The following is a 9,150-nucleotide window of genomic DNA, read 5'->3' on the forward strand; positions in this document are numbered from 1 at the left end:
AAGGAAGAAAGAGAGAGAGAGGAAGAAAGGAAGGAAGGAAGAAAGGAAGGAAGAAAGAAAGGAAGGAAGGAAGAGAGGGAGAGAGAGAGGGAGAGAGAGGAAGGAAGGAAGAAAGAAAGAAAGGAAGAAAGAAAGAAAGAAAGAAAGAAAGGAAAAGAGAGAGAAAGAGAATGAGACAGAGAGAGAGAAAGAGAAAAAGAAAGGAAGAAAAAAGAAGAAAAGCAAGCAAGAAAGGAAACAAGAAAGAAAAGGCAAGCAAGCAAGCAAAACCAACACCTGACCTTACATACAACCCAGCAGGGTTGTAGCACAGGGGCAGAGCACATGCCTGGGACATGTGAGGCCCCAGATTAGATATTTAATACGAGGAGGATAAAAGAGATTTCTTTCCTTTCCTCAGTGGTTCCAAGTCAGCAGATATGGGGCCAGGCTGTGGAATTTTCTTTTTCACCAGGCGAGTGGCTCAGTGGTAGAGTCAGCAGGCAATGCTCGTGAAGTCCCAGTTTTGATCCATGAGACCTAAAAGAAATCAAACAGCAGCCACAGCAAAAACCCAACCCAGCGAGCGGAGCTGGTGTCACGATGTTTATGCTTCTCCAGAACTCTCTTTCCACATCTCCTGGTCCTGAGGAATTCAAAGAGAAAAGACAACAGCGGGCACTGACTGGTTCTCCTCAAGCTAACAGAGGACAGAAGCCGGCACAGGAAATGGCTCGCCCAAGATAACGTGGGAATCTTGGCAGAGCCTGTCCTGAGCCTCACCCCGTCCTCTTCCCAGCTTGTTTCTTGTCATCACACCAGCCGAGGTCAGCTCTGGCTGCAAAGTAGCTGATGTGACAAAGGGACACCCTGGGCGCCTGCCGGCTATCAGGTGCTGCCACAGCCCCTGGGCTGGCATCCCCTTCTCTCTGCCCTGCTTTAGGCTGCAGCTTGCTCTTCCTGCCTGTTTGACTTTTGTTTTCCAGTCTGCAGACAAAAGATCAACTCTTGGGGTGGCTCTGGCCCTTTGATGCTCTTCAAGCTGTTTCCCCACGCACGGCGGTAGGGAGGTTCATGGTCTCTCCCACAGATGGGAACCCTGTATGTTTATGATTTTGTCAGATGACAGGGGACTAACTGTTCAGCTTGCTCTTGTCCCTAAAGCCCTGTCCTGGCTGACTCTTACCTCATGTGACATACACTGGGGCCTTGGTGGGCTCAAATCCCAGACTTCTCTTAAGTTTTCCAGGAAAAAAAAAAGCAACAACAAACCAGCTCTAGAGTTAGAAGGCTTCCACTCAAAGTCTGAGGCTGCCGCTTAGAGCTGTGTGCACTTTGGCCAGGAACTTCTAAGTATCTAAATCTTTGTGTTAAATAAGAGCCAAATACCTACCTGACCTTACTCGAGGTCTATACACACCAAGGCCTTCTTTGGATCACATACTTATAAGCATGCAGTTATGATAAATGGGCTAATGCGATCAGCAGAATTTAGCCCCGTTTAGCTATACTTCAAGACCCTAGTCTGCCTCTGGGTTCTAAAGGGGGTGCCTAGTATAGACGGAAATAGGGGCCTACGGCTGTGGCAGGGGGCTGGGGAGTGGTAAGAACTCTGATGTTCAGCCTAAAGCCTGTTGAATGAACTGAAGGGGCCTCTGAGTAGCTTGTATCAGCCAGTGAGCTGGGAGTGTATGCAGAGGAAGCTCCAATCTCTCTTTCTTTGGTCCCCAGACAAACCAGGAGAAGTTTCTAGCTTGCTGGGCTCTCAGAGGTAAACGTTGACCAAATGATTTAAACAACAAAAGGTTGTTTTCTCAGTTTAGGTGCCTGGGAGTCCAAGATCAAGGGCCTGGCAGCTCTGGCCCCCCTCCACAGCTTCTCTCTCTCAATCTCTCTCTCTCTCTCTCTCTCTCTCTCTCTCTCTCTCTCTGTATGTGTATGAGTCTGCATGGTTTGTGTGTAGTGTGTGTGAAGGAGTATGTGGGAGAGGGTATCGGGTTCTCTGGAGCTGTTGTGAACTGCCACGTGGGTGCTGTGGACTCAGCCTGCGTCCCCTGTAAGAGCAGTAAGCACTCTTAAGGAAGGAACAATCTCTTCAGCCCTTTGTTTTGTTTTTGAGTCAAGATCTGGCTCTTTTACCGAGACCCGCCAACATGGGCCGTGTTCGCACCAAGACCGTGAAGAAGGCGGCCCGGGTCATCATCGAGAAGTACTACATGCGCCTGGGTAATGACTTCCACACCAACAAGCGCGTGTGCGAGGAGATCGCCATTATCCCCAGCAAGAAGCTTCGGAACAAGATAGCCGGCTACGTCACGCATCTGATGATCGGATTCAGAGAGGTCCTCTGAGAGGTATCTCTATCAAGTTGCAGGAAGAAGAGAGAGAGAGGAGAGATAACCACGTTCCTGAGGTCTCAGCCCTAGATCAGGAGATCATTGAGGTGGATCCCGACACCAAGGAGATGCTGACGCTTCTGGGCTTGGGCAGTCTCTCTAATCTTCAGGTCACTCAGCCTACAGTTGGCATGAATTTCAAAACACCAAGTGGAGCTGTTTAATCTGTTATGTCATATTTTCAATAAACCTGAAAACAAAAGAAAAAAAAAAGATCTGACTACGCAGCCTAGTTTGAGGTCTCCTAGATGCTGGGGTTATAGGTATGAACCACTGGGCCTGGCTCAGATTTCATTTTATTAAGATACCACATCATGATCTGGTCTTGGCAGCACAAGCCTGTAATTCCAGTATTTGGGAAGCGGTGGTAGGATAGGGTATTCTGCTACACAGAGTTTCTGGACAACAAGAGACCCTGGTTAAAACAACAACAAGAAGAAAGAAAGAAAGAAGGAAAGAAAGAAGAAAGAAGAAAGAAAGAAAGAAAGAAAGAAAGAAAGAAAGAAAGAAAGAAAGAAAGAAAAAAGAATGAAAGAAAGAAAGAAAGGAAAGAAGAAAACCACCACAACCACCACCAACAAACAAACCAAATGGAAGAACCTACTGGCAAGAGCCTGTAACCCCCTTGTGAGGAAGGCTGAGTCAGGCAGACCTTGAGTTCAAGGCCTACTTGGGCAACTGAGTCCTGGTTTCTAAAAAAAAAAAAAAAAAAGCTTAGAGTGATAACCCAGTGGTTGGTTAAGAGTGCACCTTCTGGGACCTATGGGCCCGAGGAAACACACACACACACACACACACACACACACACACTCATATACACACAGTTAAAAATAAAAATCTTAAAAAAAAAAAAAGTTAAATGGGGAGGGGGCTGGTGCGATGGTCATTAGGCAAGAATACCCGAGCTGGGCTTGACACAGGGGTTCTATCCTTAGGACTCTTGGGTGTAGACTCCTTAGGGCTCTTGGGTGTAGCCACCTTAGGACTCTCGGGTGTAGACATAATGTCAGCTGCCAGTCTTCCTCAGCACTTCGCAGCTGTCTCTCCCCCTTTCACACACACTGACTGGCACCCTACTGAGACATTGTCTGTGAGTCTAACAGACTTCTTGGTGCCAGGATCTCTTACCTGGGAAGCAAGTTTACATCAAAAGGAACACTGGTCATACACATCCTGCCTCCCACCCCATTCCCTGCTTCCTTGCCTGAGAGCCTGGCTGCAGGCTCTCACTGTGAAACCTTCCGCATCCCCAGAAAGGCTCCCCGCCTTTGCCACATGGACTCTGACTCCTCTCTTCAGAGTCCCTGCCATGCTGTCTGTCTCTGGTGCTGGGGCCCAATCTCTCCTCATAACCCCACCACGCTCTTGCTCTGTCCATGGAGTTGGTGTTCCTAACATGCTCTAGTAATCTGCTCTGTGTCCAGCGTTGAGGCCTTCCCCTGCCCCCCTAGCATAGCTGCAGCCATTTTGTTCCATGCCCACCAGCTATTTCATATTGCTGCTGTAGTATAGCTGCCAGTCACTGACATGGAAAACTAACGACTCAGAGCAGGACCATGTTGACCACATACCCTGATGTGTTCTGTGAGTTCTGAGGTTTGTTAAGCTTAAGAAATTCACTTAGGACCCATAAAATTAAAGGTCAATATGAACTGTTATGTCTAAAATGGCTCGAGTCAGGGCCGACCACTGGGCCGCCCTTCCAGCACCTGCGTATGAGTTCATTGTTCTTTTTGCAGTCTTAGCCTTCATAAGCTGGCCCTGAGAAATGTCCAGCATACTACTTTAAGCTCTTGAGTTTGAGCTGTTGCCCTGGTGGATCATTCTTGGGGTGTGCGTTCAATAAACCATCCCTGTTTAACTGAGATCAGCATTTGTGTGGTTTATGGGATGACTCCAGGACCCCAACATTCAGCTTTTATATCCTTCACCAAAAATCTTTTAATACAGTGGAGGAAGAAGAGCTGACTTTGCAAGTTGTCCTCATTACACACACACACACACACACACACACACACACACACACACACACACACAAACACACACACACACAGTAAAAATGAAAAAGTTTACCTGGGTGTAGATTATTTTGAGTTCGAGATCAGTCTGATCTACATCATGAGTTCCAGGCCAGCTAAAGCTACAAAGTGAGATCCTTTCTCAAAACAGACAGACAGACAGACAGACAGACACACAAGAGAACTGCCGCTTAGTGGTAGAATACTTGTCTATCAAGCACCAGACTTTAGGTTCAATCTCCCATTCTTCAAAACAACAGAAACAACCAAAAGCATCAGTCAGATTCTATTTGGGTCCATCCTGCCAGGCATGGTGTAATCTAATCGCCATCGAAGGCACTGGAGCCTGCAACTTCAACAGAGCAGCTTTGGAGGAATTCACTGAGGCCATGGCTTAAGGACGGATAACAGTGTCCGAGGAATGCTCTGTACAGGACACAGCTTTACTCGTGAAGGTGCTGGCCCTCTGGGAGCAGGTCTGCTGACTCCGGTGGTTTATTCCACCCAAAAGAGACCTTAGGGTGGGCCGGAAGGCTCTGGGAGTTCATTATCCCTGTGTTCTCTGGGGTGAAGGAACAGTCAGTCGACAGGCCTCAGGCACCGTCTCATCCTTCCCCTAGCTTTATCAGAACGTAGACGCCTTTCCGCTCGCTTCCAGCCTGGGACCACCAGCTTTCCCAGTCAGAGATGAGATGGTTTTGATCTTAGTTGTAGCCGGGCCCTGCAACCCTCTGTATACTCTGCTAGGTAGGGCATGAGCTGTGAAAACGGCTCAGGGAAACCAAATATCGCTTATATTATTTTTTCCAGAAATTTTATCTGTCTGGGTTAGTTCAGGCTCACATTCTAGTAAAGATGTTTGGCTCATGTGTTTTCCGGGAAGAGCTGAGGCCCTGTGGGGAAATGATGCAGATGCATGCTGGGAGTCTGCGTTCCTTGCCTTTCTTCCCTGCAGCTCTTCACTGTTTTACACACAGCCTTACTAGGTGACATCAAAGTCATTTCAGGGGCTTTTTTGGATAGGGTATTCTCCTTCCTGGGCCACCCACTACCTTCTGTCCTTCTGTCCCCTGTCACCCACTACCTTCTGTCCTTCTGGAGAGGTTGAGGCAGAAGAATCCCAGAAAAGCAGAAAAGGAAAACTGTTCTCCTGGCTTCTTCAGGCTATGTTCTTCAAGTGTCTGGGCTGGACATTTCATATCTCTTTTGGTCATCTGGAGAGCCTTGCCTGGCCTTGACAAGGACACCGAGGCTAAGAGGCCGACTAATTCTCAAATAGCACAAGATGTCCTGAGGTGAAGCTGTCTGTCCCCTTCCAACTTTACTGTGCCCTTTGTCTCTCTTCGCCTTAGACAGCAGGAGGTGGAGGGTGAGAAGTTAGAGCCAGCCTGCTCCACTCTGCCTCCTTCCTGTCTCTAGAGACCTCTTTGTTCCCCTATTCCTGCACAGGCTCAAGGGGTTCTCAGGTTCCAGTGGCCTATAAGGACTGAATGGATTGTCACCTTTTGACCTGTCCCCTTTCCCATACCAAACCTCCCAAGCCCCGCAGCTACAATGGCTTAAGGCTGAGACAGGGCCTGCTTTGCTGAGAGTGGAAAACAGCTAGGCTCCCAGAAGGTTGGGAATAGCCATCGGTCTTCCTTTATGTCTAGAACATGGGTGGCGGTCCTAAGATCTGATAAAAGGAGTTTGATAAGAGAGGAGAGCTATAGTCTCCACATCCTTTGTATTTAAACCTACATCCTTGCACCAGGGAGAGTTGTGAGGCCTGGGTTCTACTACTGGCCTCCAACTCTTGGCAATCCTCCAGCCTCAGTCTCTTGTGTTCTGGGATGAAAGGCATGGACTACCATGCCTCCATACTTCACCAACCAACTGAGAGGCAAAGCCCTCTGCACAGTACCCAGCTTCACACACCATCCATCTCTCTCTTGCTGCTCTTCTGTTAGTCGGTTCTTGGTCTTTTGCCTTTTGCCTCTGCTAGGAGGCTGGGTGCAGTGGGGATTAACAACCCTGGGAAAACCTTTCCCCAGCCTGCCTGGAGCAAGGAGATAAAGGAAGACTCCATGCTCTCTCAGTTTTTTTTGTCTTGCTTTTCACAACCTAGAGGAAACTGAAGGAATTGAGGGGTCTCCACTCTGAGAAGATAAGGTTGCATTGTGACTCCTTTGTGAGCCCAGGAAGGTTATCATTCAGAGCAGAGTGACCAGCTCCGACCAGGAAATGTGTTTAGAGGGCCACGGAGGTACTCGAGGAGTCCTGAGAAGCCTTTCCCAGCAGTAAAAGGCCTGGGATCCTGGAAAGACGGGGTGTGGCTGGTGAAACTGAGGAAGGCTGAGGTTGTGAGAATCTTTAAAAATAGGTCATTTTGCTCTGACTGGACTTGGGCGGGGGGTTGGCTGAAGGCAGAGGAGCTGACTGTCAGAGGCCAGGAGGAATTCACTCTCCAATCACAAGGCAAGTGAGACTGGTGTTGTCCTTAGAATACTGTAGGAGCCCGGAAGGGGTAATGGGGAGCCCTGCCTCTGCCCCTGCCCCCACCCCCACCCCGGGTTGCCTGACTATATTTTCGGAGACAGAACAGGAAGTGGGCCTTCACAATGTCAGGATACAGGAAGCTATCGGACTATTGAAGGCCACTTCCCGTGAGCTGGCCATTCACATACATTTGTCACCGGCTATCAGGCCTTTCGGGCCCTACCATTGTCTACGGGCGCTGCTCAAGCCTGGGGGCCGCCAGCAGAGGCCCTTGGACACAGAATACACTATTGTGCTAACTGGCAGCACCACACAGGGTGGGAAGGAAAGTGGTGGGTAAGAAAGGGGACGCCAGCTTTGCATTGTCATCTGTCGCACAATGGGGCAGGGGGCTGGGGTCCTTTCTTGTTCGTGGGAGAGTGAACTTCAGGAAGGAGGGATGGCCGCCCAGGAGTCTGACTTCAAGTTCAGTACCAGATGGCTGTAAAGGTGCCCCAGGACTTCCTTACCCCTGGAGCCTTTCATTGGTGTAGGTGGGGTTTCTAGCCCTCTGCCAGGGGCCATGCAATGTAAAACAGGCATGGTGTCTGGAGACCTGGATTTTCTGGTCATTCTCTATCACTGTCAATCATGTGACTTTGGGCAAGTTGTCTCACGCATCTGAACTTCAGTCAGGTCTTGTAGAACGAGAAGAGTCATAGGTAGCTCTAAGGGCAGATAGTAAGATAATCTGTTGAACTTTAACTGGGTTCCTGGTCCTTAATAGATGTCTAAGAAGTTGTAAGCGCCTTCCTCACCCTTGTCTTCTTCTCCGGGTCACTTCTGACCCCAGTGGTCCTCCAGTGAGCCGATCAGTGTGTGCAAACTGGTGTGTGTGGTATTTTAATGTCAGCCAAGCTTCTCTCTGCCTTCCTTTACACCAAGACGACCAGATCGACTTTTATCATCTGTGCTAATACACAGAGAAGCAGCAGATATTTTTTTCTTTGGTCATGTGCCTTTTGCCTTATGTGTACATCTGGGTGTATTTCGTTTCTAGACGTTGTAACAGGACAGCCCCAGCCCAGGAGGAGATGAGCCTACAGAGCTCCGTGGCACCCCCCGTGGCTCTGTCCTGCTCAGCTCTGTAAGCTGTCAGTGCCAGAAGAAAGCTGATTTCTGTCTCAGCTTCTGGGAAGCAGAAGGCTGTGCGCTTTGGAGTCAGACACTGTGGTCAAATCTTAGCTTCGGTATGAGTAGCCGACTGGGTGAATTGCTGACTTTTTTGAGTCTCCGTCCCTTCACTTGTTGGTAGTGCCTTCCGATTTTGCTGTTTTGAGACAGAGTTGCACATTGTAGACTGCACTCAGGATGCAACCCAGACCAACCTGGAACTGGTGGCAATCCTCCTGTTGCATGCTGGGTTACAGCTGTGAGCCACCTTGAAGTCTAGTCCCTTTAAGTATTAATGATATTTTCTTTGCAAGCTTTCTGTGAAGTCACAATCAAGGAATATGTGTCCCATCACCTGGCTCTGTTCTCCATCCCTTTCCACACTCCTGCTGTTCAGCCCCACTCTGAGCAGAGAACCACTGGATACTCAGGAGACCATCCAGCGTACAGATGTTGTTAGGTTTGTGATGGCGTCCTAGTTAGGGTTACTATTGCTGTGACGAAATGCTGAGCCCAAGAGCAACGTGTGGAGGAAAGGGTTTATGTGGCTTACACGTCTACACTATAGTCCATCACTGAAGGAAGTCAGGACAGAAACACAACCATGGCAGGAACCTGGAGGCAGGAGCTGATGCAGAGGCTATGGCGGGGTGCTGCTTACTGGCTTGCTCCCCATGGCTTGCTCAGCCTGCTTTCTTATAGAACCCAGGACTACTAGCCCAGGGATGGCCCCACCTACGATGGACTGGACCTTCCCCCATCAATCACTAATTAAGAAAAATGCCTTACAGGTCTGCCTACAACCCAATCTATGGAGGCAATTTTTAAATTGAGATTCCTTCCTCTCAGACTTTAGCTTTTGTCAAGGTGACATAAAACTATCCAGCACAGATAGGGTGGGGATTCAAGAGCACATTGAGACCAATTATTAGGGACTAAGGAGTTTTCTAGAAGAATTCTTAATGCCACAGCAGACAGAGGCAAGAGCTGGGCAGGGGCTTCAGTGAGAAATCAGATTCTAGTACCAGAAACAGAGCTCATGGAGGAGTCTCTGGGAGGAGTGAGAGCTCATGGAGGAGTCTCTAGGAGGAGTGAGAGCTCATGGAGGAGTCTCTGGGAGGAGTGAG

The 9,150-nt window shown here is 49.0% G+C and overlaps 1 pseudogene; it reads left to right on the forward strand.

Annotated features, from left to right (window-relative positions):
• The first annotated feature begins 2,115 nt into the window (after positions 1-2,115).
• Positions 2,116-2,573, forward strand: LOC110293602 (annotated as a pseudogene).
• The last annotated feature ends 6,577 nt before the right edge of the window (positions 2,574-9,150 follow it).

This window comes from Mus caroli, chromosome 4 (assembly GCF_900094665.2).
Source record: "Mus caroli chromosome 4, CAROLI_EIJ_v1.1, whole genome shotgun sequence".
Taxonomy (NCBI): domain Eukaryota; kingdom Metazoa; phylum Chordata; class Mammalia; order Rodentia; family Muridae; genus Mus; species Mus caroli.